Raw genomic sequence first — 24013 nt, forward strand, 5'->3', positions numbered from 1 at the left:
CTTGCAAAAAGTGAAAGAGAAATGTCAACAAAAACCAACTTTATAAAACTAACACATAATTTATTTTCCTGAAAAAAAAAACAAGATAAAAATGAGAAAAAGATCTCGAATCCTGATGAAACCCAAAACGAAAGATGATGAGGTTCATTATAACATGTGAAGTCCTGAGGTGTCAACAGTCTCTTGTTAAATCGCAAAAGATATTATTCGCGTTTTTGAATTCTGTATACATTTTAATAACTGTCCTTGTCCAATAATTAATATAGAGCACAAGTATTTCCAAGGAAAACAATTACATGAATTCCAAATAATATAAAGACAATTCAATAGGCTTAATAGGCCGAAAAGAGGTCACAACATAAACAATTTGATTTTTCAAGTGTTACGGCATGACTGACTAAAGATGAAACATACCCACTTCATGGTGAAAATACAATAATCAGACAACTCCACGGCCTACATAGTTAATACTGAACGTACCTACCAAACACAGTTTTTGTCTGGTGAAGATAAAATTTGTCCCAGTCGTTTGTTTTCTGAAGGTTAGACATAAACATTCTTACTTCTTCTGGATCACTCTTGTTGCCGATACTAATTTCTTACACTCTCTGTTTTTATGGCGAAGATTTAATATAAACATTCTGCTTTCTGATTAGTGTAATAAATGTACTAGTTGTGCTGTTTTATGTATGTTCAGTTATATTCATCCCATTCATTATTAACTAGAGAGTTGGCAAAACTAAGTGTAAATCTAGCGATTGCACTGTCCTGGTAACTCTACCGGACGATTTTCTCCAGATACATATTTTGTTATCTCAGAAACATATTAGGTCAAAAACGAAAGCGAAACCAGTTATTTGCATGTTTTTAATCTGCAAAACGTGTCATCTTAAAAATCTGACGAACACTTCACTTAAACTAATGATTGCTATATTGAATCCTAAACACATATATTCACAAAACGTAGACACGCGCGGCTAGATTTTGATGTGTATTTATATATTTATGACCAGAAAGTTTTCGTGCATGATTATGCGTCTCTTGTAAGTAATGTTTACTTAAGATTGTTTTCGTAAGGATTATCCCCATTAACATTTATGTCAAACAGGTGGATAAATATCTAGAATACCTCTTTGCTTCAACATAATTGCTAATACCTACAAAATGAAAGTTACTTTCTACCTATTCAAATAGTTAAGCATGCATAAAAACTGTGATGCGAAACCATATATATATATATATATAGTCATTATTGTTTAAACCTTTATCAGCATGTATGTTTACTGACTTTAAAAAGTTTATATATATATATATATATATATATATATATATATATATATATATATATATATATATATATATATATATATATATATATATATATATAAATAGTCTGCTGTTAAGAATATATTGTTGTTAAGAAATAGAGTAACGCGATAAACACAGATTATATCACATGTGTAACCTTAACACTTCGATAAAATACTTTTTAGATTACACTTATTGCAAGGAATGTGTAATTTTAGTACGCTGTAACATAGATTTACTTATTACTGAATCTAGTGGTTGAATTTCTCATAATTATAGCTATAACCGTTACAAAAGAAAGCTCTTAGGTCACCAGGCTGCAATCGACAATCCAGTGAAAGCTAGTAAACACCTATTAATACGCAACGTTTTTTTTTTTTGCAGATATGGTTGTGTTTGTCATAGAGACTTCAAGGATTATATTGAAGATGGAATGAGGTCAAATGAATACAGTTATGATGATATAGAAACGGCATCAAATTTAAAGATGAGCTTCTACTTTACAGCTCTTAAATGTCTTGCACATATCCACCCACGAGTCTGCGTTAAAACCGCGTAAGAACTAAAACCGATACATGTGCTTTTCTACATACATACATACCATACATACCAAATATACCATAATTCTTTTTACATTTATTGCACCTCTTTTTCATGCAATAGTTCCGGGACTGTATAGTTGAAATTACATATTTTCTTCGGTACTCAAAAAACTTACGTGTATTAGAACAATCAATCTAGCATACAACTTATTCAGTTCAACAAAATCACACAAATGTTTACGTGATTTTAGAGACATTCCAAAATGAATATTCCTTCTTTTCCACGAGGAAAACCTACATAAAACTTTACAAGTTCAAAATACTGCAGACTTACTATTCTTCTGGTTAGAACGATTTTATTACATCTCATAAGCAATAACTCTTTACATAAGAACACATATGTGCGGTGAAGAAGGAGATTATATGCATTAACAAGGTTTTATGCAATTTGCTCCCTAAATAAGATTTTATTAAACCCACTACTTAATATTTTATTTAACGTAACGTTTAATATTCACGAACCGTTATTAGATCTTTAACCCAAAAAATACAACAGTCTTAAAGACATTACTAATTGGCGCTTACGGCAAGTAATACACAGTTTTTATACTAATCTTAATATTCATTAAATGCTTATTAAATCATAAATGTCAATTTTACAAACGATTACAAATAATTCATATTCTTTAAACTTAATTTTCATACAGCTAAAACATGATTTGGCATCTGCTTAATATGTATATCAGGGAACAACACTTATGAATATTGGAAACTATAAGCAGCTATGTACTTATAATTACTATCAAATCCATACATGTTACTGACAAATGATTGACCTTATCATCATAGTCAGTTTGTCCCAATGAGAATTCGGCCCAACTAAACAATAGTTGGAACAAGTTTTATTTCCTTCAAACAACAAGTAGATAGTATGTACAAAATGTTTTAGGAATAGGCTTTAGGAGTAAATGTTTTTAACTTTAAACATGCTAAATTATCGTGATATTCATTGAAAGAAAATAATTATTCGTACTTTGTAACGTACATATATATGAGAGAAAACACAAACTGACATACTTTGTTCTTTCTAGTTAAAATATTTATATATATAGTTATAGCTTTATGCTAAAATATATGCATCTGCACAACGACATTATCAATTTAAGTCGTCCAGTCAAATTATTGATATTGATTTATAAAACAATAATACTTAACATGTAATGTTATATAGAATACGAATGCATGTTCTTGATGGTAGCGTACATGCGATATTACAGCAAATAGCAAACACTCGATTACATACAAGAGAGAGAGAGAGAGAGAGACAGAGAACAAAAGAGAGAGAAAGAGAGAGATGCCTAGCATTTTGTCAGTTTATAGTTACTGCAAGATAAGGTTCTCACCAGTTAATTTTATTGCTTTTATTTTATTTTGCAAGCTGTCTAGTGTGTGCTCGTAAATTGAAAGCTTGGCATTATTAGTCAATATCGTCAATCATATGTGTTCCATTTTTTCATACAAATAAGAAAGGAACTAACTTTGTGTTAAAACTCGCATATACTACTTTGATAATTAACACAGTACGATCTTTACTTGCATGTTATGTGAACATATATCAAAGAAAAGATACGGACTTTTGGTGGTGAAACGCGCAGGTCAAGCTAACTCCAACAGCAAATCAATGAAATACACAGCAATATAATACTTGTTACAGCTACTTACAGAACACTCATTCTTCTTCTAATGTGTGTAATTTGTTTTGTAACGTTGCTTTAATAATATTGCAGCCATAGCGATATGATGTCTGCTGTGTGGCAGTTTATAGCGATGTCTATCACTGAGGCATCATGCCGCTGACATGTAACATCATGTACCACCCAGTCACATTATCTGGACACAAGGCCGACCAGTCCAAACACTAACCTGTTAGGGCTGAGCGCCCAGTCATACAGATATTAGTATACATTTTTGTTAAGTCTTTGGTGTGTTAGTGATGTGATTTGGATTTTTAACGTAGCTTTAACAATTTTTCAGTCATATCGCTACGATGTCTGCAATGTGGCAGTTTATAGTGATGTCTAGCACTGGGGCATCATGCCGCAGACATGTAGCATGATGTCCCACCCAGTCACATTATCCTGACACCGGGCCGACCAGTCCTAACACTAACCTCTTAATGCTGAACGCCAAGCGAGGCAGCTGTTAGTACCGTTTTGCAAGTCTTTGGTATGACTCGGCCGGTGATCGAACCCACGACCTCCCGCATCCGAGGCGGACGCTCTAACCACTAGACCACCGGAGCGGTTAAGTCTTTGGTATTGCTCGTCCGAGGTTTGAACACATGACCGCCCGCATCCATTGCGGAAGCTCTACCAACTAGGTCACTGTAGCTCTCTTTCTAGAAATGAGACAGGTATAGATCCTAAGTTAACAATTAATACGCTTTTACGGTATAAATCATTTTCAAACATAAAAACAGGGAAGAAATGAAAAACAATATTATGTGAGACATGAATTGCAGCACTATTTTATACACATACAATAACATCATTTATATCCTTCTGTAACAGATTTCAAACTGACAAAGGATACCACAGCAAAGACAGGCATATAGCCGAAAACTCAGTTCATCAAAGAGAGACACCGTCTGTTTTGTGGTCTGATTTCTGAGCAAACGTTTATTTGTTCGCATTTCAGCAGGCATGTTGTCAAACGAATTTGGATCGACATAAATACACGAATGCTAATTTCATATGGGAGCATTGCTTCACCATATTAAAATAATTAAAGTTAAGTTACCATATGGAGTAAGGTTTAGAACATTACATGGCCTTGTTCTGGGTAATATTCGCAAGAACAAAATATGTGATGTGTACTTTCTTCAATTCAACATCAATATACAGGTGATCCAATTATATATATATATATATATATATATATATGTGTGTGTGTGTGTGTGTGTGTGTGTGTGTGTGTTCATTATTTTAGATGCAACTTGTATTAATTCGAGGAGGACAAGATTGCTTTTTCCTTCATTCCAAAAACTGTGTCTCTGTACATGAGTGTCATGATTGTTAAATGACCTTTTTATTAATGAAATCGCTTTAACAAGTCTTGACAGAACACGCGTTTCTCTGTCAGATGACTAAAGGAAGAAATTTTTTTATATAAAGATTCTTACTCCGTCCGGTATTCATTTAAAGCTATTTACGTCATAAGCTATGTCTCTACTAACTGGTGCAATCGGAGATATTATAATGAAGGAAACCTTGAGCCAGTTGCCAATTTGCAAATAAATGTAAGTTAGTGTTTTGGTAGTCTGTATCCACGACATTCCAGTTTTGTTTTCTTATATGTTACTTAGTTTGTGACCATATAGTCATAACATCAGCATAAAGCAGTGTATTGTCACCTCCATAGTTTTAGAAGACTTGCAAACATTACATATTTTTTGGATTAAGATTACATCCTGTAACTGTCCTAGCAAAAATACATATACACGATTCAATGTTTTCGTTGCTATTACCCTTCGCATGCAGTCTACGCCTTATCGAATTTTTGTACCTTGAGGCAAATATCCATGTGTAAAGATTGACGTCATCCGCTGAGATATGTCACCTGTTAAGTGTTATTCAATTTGTATTTATTTTTCGTTCAAGCTTAAGAAGCTCAACTGGATAATCGTCAACCAAATTAAATCACATCTGTAAATAATTAAGACAACCAATTATTTACCACTCAAATACATTGAGGAGTCAATGTTGACATAAAATTGTTCACTGAATTCCTACTTTCTTACAGATATACAGATATATATATATATATATATATATATATATATATATATATATATATATATATATATATATATATATATATATATATATATATATTGTTACAAACCAGGGGTCTTTACTCGACCGAGCTGTTGTCACATCCTGGCGCGATTCCCGCTACAAGTCAAGATTACCCCAAGTTTCCAAAGACATCCATACGTCTTCAGTTGTGAAATTAGTAACCCCGACGAGTGCATTCTGTACCAAATTTATACTCTACTTATTGCAAGACCACAGATAAAACAACCTTCCAAACATTTTCCAATCACACAGCTGTATGATTAATATTCATCAGGTTTCCGTACCGCCAGCCGTTCACGCCGTAGAAACTAGAGTATACGAGTATCCCCTAACACTGGGAACTATTTTAGTTCCACCACCATAGGGCAGTCAATGTATGCGTTCCCATCACATTTTGACAATATAACTGTACCACATTTGCCAATATTTGCCCCCCATGACGACATAAACGGTATCTGCAGAGTCCCTTCTTCTTTATTCCTTTGTGTAATTTACCAGTTTCCTACCTTAAATACTGCAACTGCAGTCACATCACCAATGTACAACACTATATTTGAATAAGGACTATCTTATTTCAGGGAGATTCATTCGGCTTTGGCCTGAATTCACTACTAGTGAAACATAGCATCATGGAAACTCGGTAACGCTTCACTCAGTGACGTTTGCTCCTAGTAATTAGCTAATTATTTCGAGCTAAGGATATTTCCATTGCGCCGAATTCCAATAATCACTCAAGTAATCACACAAATCAAAGATTCCTTTAAACACGGGACGATATAACCAAGCGAGCATAGTCCAACTGTATTACAATATATATATATATATATATATATATATATATATATATATATATATATATATATATATATATAAAATGATATCAAAGGTTCCTTCATTTTTCAAGCTTCAATTTTTTTCTCAATATGGGGTCTCTGATCTCTCCTGGTTATGCTCGCTTTCCTGTTTCATGCATGACACGAGTTCACATCATTACTCTGGTCGACTGTACAGATTAGTCCGTGGGATTGCATTGTTGGCGAATTATGAACTTCTAAATCAAATTTTATTTTCAGAACTTCTGCACATCCTTTGTTAAAATTAAATATATCTCTAAATATAATAAATTATTTGTTTTCATACCAAATCCCCAGTATAACTGAACGTGTTTAGGTCTATGTAAGTGTATGCGTTACAAGTTAATAATGATAACTCAGCCACCTATGTCTACGGATAGATGTAATGTTTATCAAAAATTCAAGGTATCAATACCAATAAATGGCAAAAGATATTAGGCAAACTAAACCGATCTTGCAAAAAGGCAATTAGTAAAGTTCAACATTTTATAAAAGATAAGCTATTATGTGGAAGGGAAAGAACAGTAAATAAGATGTGTTTTATATTATAATGTATTTATTTGTATGATTCTAAAAGATAAATATTCAACAGATTTTTCTAGGTTACAGGTTCAAGAAGATCATGGAGTGGATCTTCATGGCAACATTTAGAAATTATCTTTCGTACGCCTTTCGAGTCGAAATGTGAGATATTTTTTGTACACGTTATGGATATCTCTTTTCCTTATTCAAGTACGATCGTTTTTTTCTTGACACAAAAACGGATTTTTGACCAAAAATAGCACGTGATCCAATGTTTACAGTAATGACGTACAAATATTTGCGCAGAATTACCCGAGGCGCAGAATTGGCCGACATGGTGGTATGTATGTATATATATATATATATACATATTGTTTATATATATATATATATATATATATATATATATATATATATATATATATATATATATATATATATATATATATATATGTATGTATGTATGTATGTATGTATGTATATCGTTCCACTTTGCTCATGACCAATGAATACTCTAAATTGTTTTTAAAAAAAGCAAAATCATAGGGAAAAATCCTGGTAATGAAAATACTAATTAGAAACGTTTCAAAGGTATCATATGCATTTTAATTAGTATGATAGAACATACATTTATAAAAATAGTTTAGCTTAGGCGTTAAAAAAAAGCAATATGCATCCCGGCCCCCGCCCTCCGCCCCAGCCCCCCAAAATTATATATGGGGCGTTGCTGTACTAGAAATATCAAAAATATTGATGCATATCATCTTTTACCTTGTTTTGAAAATATGATTACATTTTTTTATAGATATAATCGATATAGATTCATGTCTACCACCTGTTGAAATGGATTATTTTTTGGATAAATACATGAATGAAATTACTGCATATATGATTTTAAGTGTTTATCCGGATGTTAACATTTATGTAATTGCTCATCTTAATAGGGAAGCCTAGTTGTATAATAAAGATGGTTTGTAATGATTTAAAAGGCAACAATGAATATAAACATAACATTAAATAACATTAGGGATTGTTTATTGAACATAAAATGGCACTGTTATTTTGTTAGATATTTTCATAATTTAAACCTTTTGCAATCCTGAATTATTTATTCATTGCCACCACTAGGAAACAAAGTAAGATTTCGATATGCATTAGATACATCATCTTGTGATTATATTAACAGTCAAATCAAATAATTTATCCTTCAATATATGATCAATAGAAAGCTTAGATTATATTATACATTAATTTCGATTTAGTGAATGTGATAATTAAATTACTAAGTAAATACCAGCTGAATGGGACAGCAAGCATTGTTTGAACATATTCTACAACTTGTAGGCGACAAACGTAAGGCGTGATGGTTTGAGTTCTGCTATTATACATGCATAATTGTAATAAAATCTTTCTAGACGTTTAGTGATATTTTCGTGATTGAGCAGATTTATTTGGATCGGTAGCCAATAAAGTAATTTGAAAAAGCAGCGTTTACAATCTCATTCACGGACAGCTATTTTTGTTTGTTGAAAACTTGTGCTTGCAGCGGGTTCAATGATAGTAGGCGGCGGTTCGGAATAGCAAAACCCTAGAGAGGCGGTGATGAGAAATATAGAATTTATGTTGGGGTTTGGGCAGAGACAAGGAAATCACAGTCATGGGTTTATATTATTTGTCTCCCCATGAAGCTACACGAGTGGGGAGACATAGTATAAACCGTGACTGGGATTTACTTGTCTCGGCCCAAACCTCAAAATAGATTCTTTTTCTCACAAATAATTTCCTTTAAATTAAAAATTAACTTCTCACTTATGCAATGCAGTTCACGTGCAAATGTTTACATGCCGTGCATTAATACAACATATGTTAACGAGGAATGTGGTGTGACCGTGTAATCCGAAGCATACCGTTTCTATGCGCAAGCCAAAAAAATAACAACATAGAACGTTGCATAGTATTGAGGGATTATCACATTTAATATATGGAGTTATATGAAATTAACAAAAAAATAGTTAATGTTTAGCACAAGATAAAGTTCATTTTTTTCAGTTCCAATTTAGAAATTTATATTGTAAAGAATGAAACGACACTCGGCCCACACCGCTAATGTATTGTTATAACAGAAAGTTACATGTAGCATGAGTGTCCGTGTCCGTGTTTGGGTTATTCAAGGATACTTAGAGATCAGAGTCAATATCTTATATAAATCTCCTTCTTTTTGGAGGTGGTGAAATTCTTTGTGACTTACTTGTGTTGTAATTAATATTAATTGTAAAATTACCGCCCTGTATCAAAGACCCTCCAAATACAGACATTAGCTGATAACGATGTGATGAAGTTTCAAGTTCAAGATTTCTTGGAAACTTTATATTCTCTGTCTTGGAAATATGGCACGTGCTTTTACTAGTAGTGGAAGAATTTGCTACAGGGAAATTAGTTTGTGGAATAACGAGTGGACGAATAAATGATTCCCTCTGGCTGGTAAGTGCATTATTTGTCCTTAAGATTGCACGCACATGTTTGATTCAACTGGGGCACAATGGGGATGTTTAACAAAATTAGAAGAAAGGATGCATGACATAACACATTTCTGGCTTTTACTAAGTTCTCTGTAGTTGTTGAGAGAGTTGGGATTTTTGTGGCCAGTGAAGTATATAGCTTGAGTGTCTGGAACATTGTTTTCGATTAGTTTCTGACATAGATATTTTCTCATGCTAGAGTTTGTAATGCGTTTAGAAGCCAAATCGAGCAAGTTTACTTTCAAAGGCATCTTTTTCATTAACAAGTTTAACTTTCGGGCACCAACTGCTGCATGTAAAATCCATTGCTCATTTGGCCCAGGTGCATGCACATAACTTACATTGGCAAGGTAAAATTGATGGTCAGGGATTCCAAAATCAATTGGACGTTTATTCATGAAATATTTGTAGATAGTTATCAGACATCTATCTGGAAAAAGAGGGTTAGCGTACATTCTTGGCTTTTCAATTCTCGTGTTTTTTATGTCCTCTCCTGTCCTCGTTTTCGTCTGTCTCTCGTTGACCTCTAACTATTCCAGGTTAAGTTCGCAGTCTTACTTTAATGATACGTTTCCCCACTTTATGTTTCTGTGTTCTTCTCCCCCTCCCCTTCCCCAAAGTGCAAAGTATTATTAAACCATAAAGTGTTCAGTAAACTTGACGGTGTACTGGGGCCCAAAAGCGAATATTCATACAGTTTTTTATGTCATCATCAGTTACGGCATCAGCAACTTTGGGTTTTTTTCTTTTTCTTTCTTCTTCAAATCTTTCTGTTTACTTTTAATGGCCTCTCTTACTTGGTAAAATTCATGGCCATAAACCAAGCTGCAATTGTATCTGTTTCGTCTCAGATATCGTTCAAAAATTTCCCATCATACCTAATAATAAATAATAATTAATTATTAAAAGCCATGTACATAAGTTAACTAACCTCACTCTCTCTCTCTCTGTGTTTTTAATCATTTGTCATCCATGTTGGCGATTGCCTAAATTGATTCATCAGTCAAGTTCTTTAATTTTATAAGGTAATTTACCTTCTAAAGCTATGAATAGAATTCTTGTTCATTACATAATATTTGTTTTGGTTATTGCTTATTGATTCCTGAGCTCATTTAAAAATTCATTCTGCTTTCAAACAATTTGAATTTATATCAAGTGCGCTATGCATCATTTTTTTTCGTCATACATTATTCTTCAAATTCACTTGTGTTTTATCAGTCATTATGTATGCCCTTTTTTACCTCTTAATGTTGACGGCTCGTATTCACTTCCATCATTCTGACGAATTGAAAGGAAAAATCTTGAGAGAACGATGTTCAGGGCAGGTGCCGGCACTTGATGTATAGGGCGTGTCTCGTTGTTTTTCTCAAGATATTCTTCAAGTAGTTTTATGTGTCCCATTGTCTTGCGTTGGTATTCATATTTTCTTTCTCTAAAACAAAATTTGTGACATATTGTTCGTCCACTTCTGTAAATCTACTCTCTTTGACCGTTTCAGTGTTTTTTTATTTCCACTCCTGATTTTGTTATTTTCTCCGACGAAAGTTGGTTCGGTTTCAGATACACTTTTATTTCATTTGTTTCCCAGTCATCAAAAAGAAAGGAAAGATCATCTGACTCATGAAGTGGTGAATTTTCTGAAATTATAAGTTCATGTTTTGCATAATTTGCAAAACTTCCATCGTCTAAAGGCGTACTGTATACATGGAATAGGTCACCAGTGGGTGGTAAACATTTACGATTTTTGCTCTCCTACCTTTAAGAGTCAATATGTTTCCTAGCTTGTTGTCCATTTTCTTTTTGTCTTATATTCATCGTTTTCTTTCTAGATCTTCTTTTTGTAAGTTATTTGTTCTCTCTACTCCAATTTTTGTTTTTAAATGTCCGAAAGTCTTAGCTTTTGTTTGATCAAAAAATAACTCCATCATACCATACATAAGACAACTATGGTTACGTCCCTTGATAAAGTAGTCCGTGGCTCGTGGACACCTTGACTGAGACGATCAGTCTGAGATGACTGGACTGAGACAGGACAAGTAAGGTTAGCAAAACAAGCAGATTTCTCTGTCATTTGGGTGAGAAAGACAAGGCTCTCTACATAAAATCCTGGCACAATCAGGGTGGAGCACCCTACAACCATATATCATCATATGTCGTCTTAAAAACAATGAACTAAAAATATATTGAAATTGATCAGAAAATGTGGGTACTTACCACGATTTAAGACAGCAGAATCAAGAACTTTGTAAACAAATTTGACATTGTAAAATCATGTAAAACAAAGTGACATATTGGAGACTTTGTTGTTGTTGTCGTAGTGTTTAACGCCATTTGTCTTGACAAGATAGTCTAAACAAGGCGGCCAGTATAACTTGTGGAGGACGAAAACTGGAAAATCCCGGGTAGAACCACCAACTCACGAGAAGCTATTGGCAAGTTTTCTCACTTACCCACATCATCTGAACCCGAGACTCGAACACAGGCAGACTTAGATGAGGTGGTAGCGATCCGGAACGGTGAGCGCTTTAGAACACTCGGCCACTAGATTAAAAATAAGTACACACATACACACACACACACACACACACACATATATATATATATATATATATATATATATATATATATATATATATATATATATATATATATAGATAGATAGATAGATAGATAGATAGATAGATAGATAGATAGATAGATATAGATATATATGACGCACACATACATACATACATGCATACACACACATACATACATACATACATACATACACACACACACATACATACATACTTACATACTCTGTGAGAATTTTATATAATGTAGTTACTTAAAGAAATAACATTTTTTCTGTTATGATTTGTCAGTGATTTTGTAAAAATGGATACTAATATAATTCTAAAATGTTCTCCTTTAGTGTAAATAAACGATAGAAAGAGAAACTGCATTCACATTAAATGGCTACAGTACATTGAACTAATAAACCACCTTTGTGACAGCAATATTTGTTTTTAACGTCAGCTAACCGAACTATGGACAACGTTTCCATATTTCCCGAGTGAATATAAAAATAATAAAGGTTCGAGAATTGCTCCCATTCGGAATTCAGTAATAGAGTCATCAAACGAACTAATGTCATCATAAACATAATTCTGAAAATGTGTCAATATTGCCTGAGGAGAAACCTACGGAAAGCTGAATATAACATATTTCACTTAACATCGTATAACGCAATAACCATGAAGTAAACTAAGTCAATTCTGGAAGTATGTAATCTGTTTCCTGAGCGGAAAATGATTCGAATGTTCGATCATTCTTTTCAGCTCAAATATGTTTTAATGTTTATTTTTCTATTTGACTGAAATTAAGATTCCTTAAACAAAGTTCAATAATTGCTATAGTGGATCCGACGTGAATCCGTCTCCTATACTACATTGTTCAAATGTCGAAACAATTGCTTCTATACATCACCCTGGAATCCGTTTTAATACAATAACACATATTATATATATTTGATCTGTATTGTATGCTTGACCTTTGTCCATGATGGAGGATAGAGATATAGGGTATCAGATTTTTATATTGTTTCTGAGATATAAATATGTTGTTTACTGATATCTGATTTCAAAGTCTAGCCTTGATTATGACCTTAGAAGGCTTCTGTAAGTGAAACTGTTTATGATTTGGTGTAAATTTCTATTCACATGATTGATATTTGTTTTCTAAAATGGTTTTGCGATATAGGTCAAGTTGGGATTGTTTTAAAAAGAGGTTGTTTTAAAATGTTGTCATCCCTTCTTTAAGTTCAGTCTGTATAAATATTTACTGTTATGTTAATATATAATTGGATAGGAATCATTTATTCAAATTATTCGTTGGAATTACAAAGTGCTCATTGATATTTTGGGCCAAATCTATATTTAGGGATTATTATGAATTTTTCAAAGATATTCTGGATTATGCCTTGATAAGGACTCAACACCATTTTCATATTAGCTGATTACAGATAATTTGTCACATAATTACTTTCAATATTGAAATTTATTCAGAACACTATATTTTTGGACTTGTGATAGATCTTTCATGATTATTTCGGATTTAATATATAATACTGCACATTCGATTTAAATTTTCACTTTGCTACCTAAAAAATTACGTTCATCTGCGGATTTTAATGATCATTATTTAAAGTCACCTTTTGATGTGCAATTTTCATACACATTCACATGGTATATTAGTACGTGCTTTTTAAAATTCGCAAAATATTCAGAAAGGCTCCACCTCAATATAAATATGTAGGCTTGTCAATCGAATCGTCAACGTTCAACAAAATAGAAACTTCACGAAATTCATAAAAAACGGGTGTTTTACGGCTAGATGTCGACCTTGTTTAAACAGATGGAGCATCAGACGAAATGATGAGGCATCATATAAATAAAATGACAATCTCCATTCCTTATTTAGATAAATATCTTCTTTTTTTTAAAAAATCTTGATTCTAATGCCTGAAATTGAAGTGGCACAGGAAGTTACGGGAAGAACAAAGACTTATACAGATCACTTAGCCTTAAAGACCGCTGTCGGTTAATTGAGACACAGCTTAACAGACCGACTGAAATGCACGCTACATGAACTCATAACTTGTTACTCAGGGGTATTTTTACATTTCGCTTGCTCTTGCATGCCACAGGTCATTCATATATTTTCTTGAAATACTTTATTTCTGCACGCGACCGCTCCGTTGGCCTTGTGGTAGAGCGTCCGCCTCGGATGCGGGAGGTTCGAACCCCGACCAAGTAATACCAAAGACTTTTTAAAATGATACTAATACCTGCCTTACTTGGCGCGCAGCATCAAGAGGTTAGTGTTAAGAATGGTCGGCCTGTGTCAGGATAATGTGACTAGGTGAAACATCATGCTACATGTCTGTGGCATGATGCATCAGTGCTAAACATCACTATAAGCTATGACACTGTAGACATCGATATGACTGAAAAATTGTTAAAGCTGCGTTAAAAATCGAAATCACGCACGCACACAGACACACACACACACACACACACACAAACACACATTTCTGCACGCAACGATCTTCGCCAGTTATATAGGAATAGGAATCAGACGTGCTTTCTTCGCGAGAACACAATCGTTCTACGGGACACAAACCGTTCTGCGTTGTGTATCATTTAAAATGTAGGTATTATTGAGACGAGCTCGTGGCTTAGAAGAAGAGCATTATGAAAAACTAACGACCTGGCTACAGTCACAGTTAAACCATATATCCTCATTAATTGGTCGAGATCTAACAACGTAAAGGGGTAATCAGAGAAAACTATCATATGCATTAAGTCGATGGTGTTCATTTTGTTTTTCATCACTTCATTTCACCAGCTGATGAAAAAGTGGTTCGTAACTGGCCAATGTTACCGACAGACGTTTCCCTTGTTCTAGTATATACATTCAGTGGACTGAAGCGTCTCAGAGGAACTTTAAGATATATTTTGTCATTGAATCATCACAATGTATACAGGCTGTCCGATCCACGCTATAATTGCATACACATTTAATTGTATATGGTTCATCTGACGTTCGATACACAGTCCATAACAATTTAGGTGTTTACGTCACGAATGTCAGTGCGTCGATTTTCTTAGCACTAAATAGAACTTAGTAACCACAAAAACTCAGAACAAATAACTTCTGTTACTGTTTGTAAGAATTAATATTTCTAATAGTGTAGGTGTCTCTAATCCTTGCACCAAAGTATATATGCAGTCAATAATATCTCAACGATATCAAGTTTATAACAATTTTAAAGCCACATTGTCTACAGTTGATTTCATTCTTGCAAATACATACTTTTATACCAAGTTTCTCATATGCTATAATACCAATAAATCTAGCCTTTCGTTTGTTTACAAAATACTCGTAACCAATGAAAGCTAATACAATAACATAACTTGAGGGGAAATCTAAAGCAACAGTATTTATCGAGCTCGTTCAAATGGAAGCAATAATGATGTTAAATAAATATTATCTGGGCAATATAGCTACAACCATGGATAGGGATAAATGTCTATGAAAATTAATTTCTTCATATTCTGTTATTAACGGCTTGTGTGATTTGTGCTTTATTTTTCATGTTAATTCTTTCCAACAAATCATAAATTCAGCGTCAGGTAATTTTACGTTTATCTGGTGAAGCAGTTTTTTTTTTAAAGAACAAGATCTGTATTGGTTATAAACGTCCAAAACCTGAGACTGAATTATATATATACTCATGCGAGGCATGGACCCTGATAATCCAGTCACTTGAAATGAGAAGCTACAGAACCATCCTTGGCATCTCTTACATGGACCACATCACAAATGAAGAAGTGCGTAACACCATCAGGCGCGAAGTAGGCCAATATGAGGACCTCATCACCACCGTCAAAAAGAGAAAGCTGAAATGGTATGGCCATGTCACTAGAGCCAACAGTCTATCCACAACAGTCCTACAGGGCAGCGTCCAGGGTGGCAGAAGGAGAAGTAGACAGAGAAAAAAGTGGACTGACAACATCACAGAATGGACCACGAAAAGTTTTGCGGAGACACAGGGCATGCACATGATCGAGACAAGTGGAGGGAACTGGTCAGATGTTCAGCAGCACAGTGCCTCAACGACCACACTAGGTCATGAGACTGATGATGATGATATATATATATATATATAAATTTATTAATAAATAGAGATAAACAGTTTTAGTAGCATTTATATTATGTATAATGCACACTTATTAGCGGTATGGAATAACAAATAAACAGAAAATAGAAAGTAAAGAAAAAGAAAATAAAGAAAAACATTAATAAAATAAAAATAAAATTAGATAAATATATAAAATTTATGTACTAATATAATTTGTTCAGCTATTAAGTAGGTTATTAGAACTCAATTTATATAATAAGAAATATGTATAAAAAATATGGTGTTCATAACGCTTGCTATGAAGTAATTTATAAATAATTAATTATATTGTATAGAAAATTAATTTATAACTACAATTTCGTTTTTGAACAGTTAGTAAACTTATTTTTATGTTGTTAGAATATACTTTTACCAATTAATTTTTTTTTTGCAAAGTAGAATTATCATATCTAATTGTACACAAGGGACATAATTCAGAAAAAACACTTAATGTCATATAGTGTTTTTGAATTGAGACCTTTTGGATATACCGTATTAAGACGGTGAATCCAATAGGTTTCCTTTAGTAGACGTTCCATTTCAGGATCAGTTTTAACAATAGGTTGGAAGGAGAAATCTTGCAATGTATGGGAATTTTTGTTAAAATGTGCGGCAACATGAGATGAAAATGATTGATCGATATAATTTTTTATATCTGATCTGTGTTGGTTCATGCGTTTAGATATTTGTTGACTGGTTTGTCCAACATATTGGATGCCACATTTTTTGCATGTTATCAAACAAATAACATCTGATGTTGCACAATTAATATCACAACTCATATTAAAAGTTTCTTTCGTATTATTACTACTGAAAGAAGTATTTTCATTAATAAATGAACAGTGTGAACATCTAGGTCTATTACATTTAATTGATGATCCTATTTTATATGATGGTTTTTCTAATTTAGAATTAGTTAGGAAATCTTTAAGATTTTTGGTCCTTTTATAAGCAAGTGTAGGTTTGCTTTCGTGTAAGGATTTAACACTTGCTTTACATGACAAGTTTAATAAATTCCAATATTTACTGATAATCTTACCGTTATTAGGCAAACTTGGATTATATTCAATAACAAAAGGAACGATATCTTCATTTCTACTTTTGATTTTATATTGTAAAGAATCAAGCTGTGTAAGAGAAGATACTTTTTGGAAAGCAGTATTAATGATGTCAATAGGGTAGTTTCTATTTAGAAAATGCTGACCTAGCTCTGTCAAAGATGATTTAAAAACAGCATCATCCGAAATAATTCTTCTGTATCTTTTTGCTTGACTATATGGTATCCCATTTTTACATGATTTAGGATGAAGAATATTCAACATATTGAAGAATATTCGTGTTTTTAACATGAACCATGGTAGTAATGTCATTATTTTCATTTTTCACGATATCTACATCCAAAAATGAAACTTTAGTTTTAGAGACATTGAATGTAAATTTTATTGTTGGATGTAATTTGTTTAAATTGTCTATAAAGTAATAAAGGTCTTCTAATGAATAACTCCAAATCATAAAGATATCGTCTAAAAACCTTAACCATACATCCGGTTTTAAGTGGCATTTATTTAGAAAATCATTTTCTAATTTTCCCATAAATAAAGATGCATAAGCAGGTGCCATAGGACTACTCATTGCTGTTCCCATTTTTTGAAGATAGTTTGTATTACCAAATTGAAAAAAGTTATTTTCGAGCACAAGTTTTATCAAATGACAAATATGTTCTTTTGATAGTTTATATGTATATTCGTTTTCTTCAAGATAATAATTACACGCTTCGATACCATCATTGTGTGGTATATTCGTGTAGAGTGAAACCACGTCAAGTGTAACAAGGAATGAATTTTCAGTTAGTTTCGGTAAAGATTTCAATTTGGTAATGAAATCAAAAGTATCTTTGACGTATGAAGGTAATGATTTCATTAGTGGTTATAAAATGTGAATATTAATATTCTGGCTTCAATTCAAACATACATTACTTTCTGCCATGTCGTATCATGCTACATCTGGTAACTGTTAATTATGCTTTTATTATTTTCTCTTAACACGAAGCTGAAACGAATCTAGTTCTAGATGATAACGACAACAAATTCATACAATTTTCTAGCATTTGCTTATCACTAACAGGCACTAACTCTAGTTTTTGGTAAGGCCGCTGCTTTCTTGTTTGTACCTTGGTCCAAAACCTGTGATTGAATAATATTGATATTTACAACATATATGTACAATGGTCGATGTTGATGAGTTTGCATAAGCCATGAACATGATGAAGTGTTCTATCAACGGAGGTATCTGAAGAGATAGCGAAAAACAAAAAAGAAAAATAAACAACTCGGGTCTTTAAAAGAGGTGCACATGGAAAAGCTGTGGCACGGGTTAAAAAGGAAATCACACTTCAGACAAATCATAACGAATACAGTAATGATGTAAAACGTCTTTGAGACAATATCTCCTCGTGGTATATCGTTACGTCTTCGTCTGTCTCTCGTTAAACTCTAAATATTCCAGGTTAAGTAAGTTCGCAGTCTTGCTTTAAAGAGATGTCTCCCCACTTTATGTTTCTGTGTTCTTCTCCCCCTCCCCTTCCCCAAAGTGCAAAGTATTATTTAACCATAAAGTGTTCAGTAAACTTGACGGTGTGCTGGGGCCAAAAAGCAGTTTTGCGTTTGTTTCCTTTTTCTTTCTTCTTCAAATCTTTCTGTTTACTTTTTAGGGCCTCTCTTGCTTGGTAAAATTCAGGGCCATAAACCAAGCTGCAATTGTATCTGTTTCGTCTCAGATATCGTTCAAAACTTACCATCATACCTAATAATAAAAAATAATTAATTATAAAAAGCCATGTACCTAAGTTAACAAACCTCACTCTCTCTCTCTGTTTTATTATCATTTGTCATCCATGTTGGCGAGGGCCTAAATTGATTCATCAGTCAAGTTCTTTAATTTATAAGTTAATTTACCTTTTAAAACTATGAATACAATTATTGTTCATTACATAATATTTGTTTTGGTTATTACTTATTCATTATTGCACTCATTTAAAATTTCATTTAGCTTTCAAACAAATTGAATTTATATCAAGTGCGCTATGCATCATTTTTTTCCTCATACATTATTCTTCAAATTCAGTTGTGTTTTATCAGTCCTTATGTATGCCCTTTTTTACCTCTCACTGTTGTCGGCTCGTATTCACTTCCATCATTCTGACGAATTGAAAGGAAAAATCTTGAGAGAATGCTGTTCAGGGGAGGTGCCGGCACTTGATGTATAGGGCGCGTCTCGTTGTTTTTCTCAAGATATTCTTCAAGTAGTTTTTTGTGTCCCAATGTCTTGCGTTTGGTATTCGCATTTTCTTGCTCTAAAACAAAATTTGTGACATATTGTTTGTCCACTTCTGTAAATCTACTCTCTTTGACCGTTTCAGTCTTTTTTTTTTTTTATTTCCACTCCGAATTTTGTTATTTTCTCCGACGAAAGTTGGTTCGGTTTCTGATACACATTTATTTCATTTGTTTCCCAGTCATCAAAAAGAAAGGAAAGATCATCTGACTCATGAAGTGATGAATTTTCTGAAATTACTAGCTCATGTTTTGCATAATTGGCAAAACTTCCATCGTCTAAAAGCGTACTGAATACATGGAATAGGTACACAGTGGGTGGTAAACATTTACGATTTTTGCTCTTCTACCTTTAAGAGTCAATATGTTTCCTAGCTTGTTGTCCATTTTCATTTTGTCTTATATTTATCGTTTTCTTCTCTTTGTATGTTATTTGTTCTCTCTAATCCAATTGTTTTTTAAATGTCCCAAAGTCTTAGCTTTTGTTTGATCAGAAAAGAACTCCATCAGACCATACATAAGACAACTATGGTTACATCCCTTGATAAAGTAGTCCGTGGCTCGTGGACACCTTGACTGAGACGATTGGTCTGAGATGACTGGACTGAGACAGAAAAAGTAAGGTTAACAAAACAAGCAGTTTTCTCCGTCGATTGGGTGAGAAAGACAAGGCTCTCTACATAAAATCCTGGCACAATCAGGGTGGAGCACCCTACAACCATATCTCATCATATGTCGTCTTAAAAACAGTGAAATAAAAGTATATTGAAATTGATCAGAAAATGTGGGTACTTACCACGATTTAAGACAGCAGAATCAATAACTTTGTAAACAACTTTGACATAGTAAAACCATGCAAAACAAATTGACAGATTGGAGACTTTGTTGTTGTTGTCGTAATGTTTAACGCCATTTGTCTTGACAAGACAGTCTAAAACAAGGCGGCCAGTATAACTTGTGGAGGAAGAAACCTGGAAAATCCCGGGTAGAACCACCAACTCACGAGAAGCTACTGGCAAGCTTTCTCATTTACCGACATCAGCTGAGCCCGAGACTTTAACACAGGCAGACAGAGATAAGGTGGTAGTGATCCGGAACGGTAAGCTCTTTAGACCACTCGGCCACTAGATTAAACATAAGTATACACACACACACACACACACACACACATATATATATATATGTATATGTGTGTATGTGTGTCTGTGTGTGTATGTATGTGTGTGCATGTATGTATGTATGTATGTATGTGTTATTCGTGTATATATATATATATATATATATATATATATATATATATATATATATACGAATAACACATATATACATACATACATACATACATACATACACAAACACAGATACATACACACACAGACACACACACACACATACATACATACATACATACATACACGCACACACACACACACACATATATACATACATACATACATACATACATAAATCCATACATACTCTGTGAGAATTTTATATAATGTAGTTACTTAAAAAAAAAACATATTTTTATATTATGATTTGTCAGTGATTTTGTAAAAATGGATACTAACGTAATTCTAAAATATTCTCCTTTAGTGTAAATAAACGATAGAAAGAGAAACTGCGTTCATATTAATTGGCTAAAGTACAGGGAACTGATAATCCACCTGTTGCAGCAATATTGTTTTCAATGTCAGCTAACCGAACTATGGACAACGTTTCCATATTTCCCGAGTGAATATACAAATAATAAAGTTTCTAGAATTGCTCCCTTTCATAATTCAGTAATAGAGTCATCAAACGAACTACTGTCATCATAAACATAATTCTGAAAATGTGTCAATATTTCCTGAAGAAAAACCTACGGAAAGATGAATATAAAATATTTCCCTTAACATCGTATTACTCAATAACCATGAAGTAAACTAAGTCAATTCTGGAAGTACGTAATATATTTCCTGAGCGGAAAATGATTCGAATGTTCGACTATTCGTGTCAGCTTAGATATATTTTAATCTTTGCTTTCCTTTGTTTCTGAAATTAAGTTTTCTTAAGCAAAACTCAATTATTGCTCTAGTGGATCTCAAGTGAATCATTCCCCAATACTGCATTGTTCAAATGTCGAAATGATCGCTTGTATACATCACCCTGGAAACCGTTTTTAGACAATAACACCTGTTATATATATTTGATCTGTATTGTGTGCTTGACCTTTGCCCATGATGGAGGATAGAGTTATATCGTGTATCTGATTTTTATCTTGTTCCTAGCATATAAATACTTATATCTTATTTCAAAGTCTAGCCTTGATTATGACCTTAGAAGGCTCCAGGAAGTTAAATTGTTTATGGTTTTGAGTACATTTCCATTCCCATGATTGATTTTTGTTTTCGAAAATGGTATTTCGACATAGATCAAGTGGGGATGTATATAAAAGAGGTTTATAAAAAAAAGTCTTCATCTCTTCTTTAAGTTCAGTCTGTATAATTATTTAATGTTGTGTTAATATATAATTGAATAAAAATCATATATTTAAATTATTCGTTTGAATTACGAAGTGCTCATGGGCAGAATCTCTATTTCCGGACTATTGTGAATTTTTCAAAGATATTCCGGATTATGCCTTGGGGAGGCATCAACACTATTCGCACATTTGCTGATTAAAGATAAATTGGTACATAAGTACATTCAATATTGAAATTTATTCAGAACACTGTATTTCTGGACTTGTGATAGATCTTTCATGATTATTTTAGACTTAATCTATAATACTGCACATTCGTCTTAAATTTTCACTTTGGTACCTAGAAAATTACGTTTATTTGCTGATTTTCATAAACTTGTAAATTTTGCCTTTTTTCTTTACTTATTTTAAGACAATTAACACAGACACATACATACATACATACATACATACATACATACATACACACTCTGTGAGAATTTTATATAATGTAGTTTCTTAAAGAAATAACATTTATTTTCTATTATGATTTGTCAGTGATTTTGTAAAAATGGATACTAATATAATTCTAAAATATTCTCCTTTAGTGTAAATAACCGATAGAAAGAGAAACTGCAGTCACATTGATTGGCTAAACACCCACGGAAAGCTGAATATAAAATATTTCACTTAACATCGTATAACGCAATAACCATGAAGTAAACTAAGTCAATTCTGGAAGTACGTAATTTGTTTCCTGAGCGGAAAATGATTCGAATGTTCGATCATTCTTTTTCAGCTCAGATATGTTTTAATGTTTGTTTTCCTTACTGACATTAAGTTTCCTTAAACAAAGTTCAATTATTGCTATAGTGGATCCCAAGTGAATCCGTCTCCTATACTACATTGTTCAAATGTCGAAACGATCGCTTGTATAAATCACCCTGGAATCCGTTTTAATACAATAACACATATTATATATATTTAATCTGTATTGTACGCTTGACCTTTGTCCATGATGGAGGATAGAGTTATAGCGTATCGGATTTTTATCTTGTTTCTGAGATATAAATATGTTGTTTACTGATATCTGATTTCAAAGTCTAGCCTTGATTATTACTTCAGAAGGCTTCTGGAAGTGAAACTGTGTATGATTTGGTGTAAATTTCCATTCACATGATTGATATCTGTTTTCTAAAATGGTTTTGCGACATAGGTCAAATGGGGATAGTTTTAAAAAGAGGTTGTTTTAAAAAGTTGTCATCCCTTCTTTAAGTTCAGTCAGTATAAATATTTAATGTTATGTTAATATATAATTGGATAGGAATCATTTATTTAAATTATTCGTTGGAATTACAAAGTGCTCATTGATATTTTGGGCCAAATCTATATTAAGGGATCATTGTGAATTTTCAAAGTTATTCTGGATTATGCCTTGATAAGGCCTCAACACAATTTTCATATTAGCTGATTACAGATACTTTGTCACATAATTACTTTCAATATTGAAATTTATTCAGAACACTATATTTCTGGATTTTTAATAGATTTGCAAACGAAAACTTCAAATTATCTAGTCTGCTTGAAACTAATGAAATGTGACAAAGTTTGTTAGAGCTCTGTAAAGTCAACATCTATAAATAAATCAGCTGAGGTCAATTCAACTGTATTCATCGTCCGAACACAAGTAACAATGTTCATTCGGAAAACATGGGATATTTCTGCGAGACACAATTATACCTCGGATATATAAGGGTGTGGTAATTTGCCAAGAAAGTATTGGTTTGTTCCCCTGTAATATATCACAAGAGGAAACCGCAAAATTTTCAAACAGCTTTGAATTTTTCGATGATTGGATTGAGCGGTTGTACATTTGGACCCAATGCGCTATTTCTGCGAGATAAAATTA

At 32.9% G+C, this 24013-nt stretch overlaps 1 pseudogene; it reads right to left on the reverse strand.

Annotated features, from left to right (window-relative positions):
• Positions 1-10156: 10156 nt before the first annotated feature.
• LOC149772589 (uncharacterized) lies at positions 10157-20383 on the reverse strand (annotated as a pseudogene).
• Between the last annotated feature and the right edge of the window lie 3630 nt (positions 20384-24013).

The sequence above is a fragment of the Sinohyriopsis cumingii genome, unplaced genomic scaffold, assembly GCF_028554795.1.
Source record: "Sinohyriopsis cumingii isolate HCF-2022 unplaced genomic scaffold, ASM2855479v2 utg001356l, whole genome shotgun sequence".
NCBI lineage: Eukaryota > Metazoa > Mollusca > Bivalvia > Unionida > Unionidae > Sinohyriopsis > Sinohyriopsis cumingii.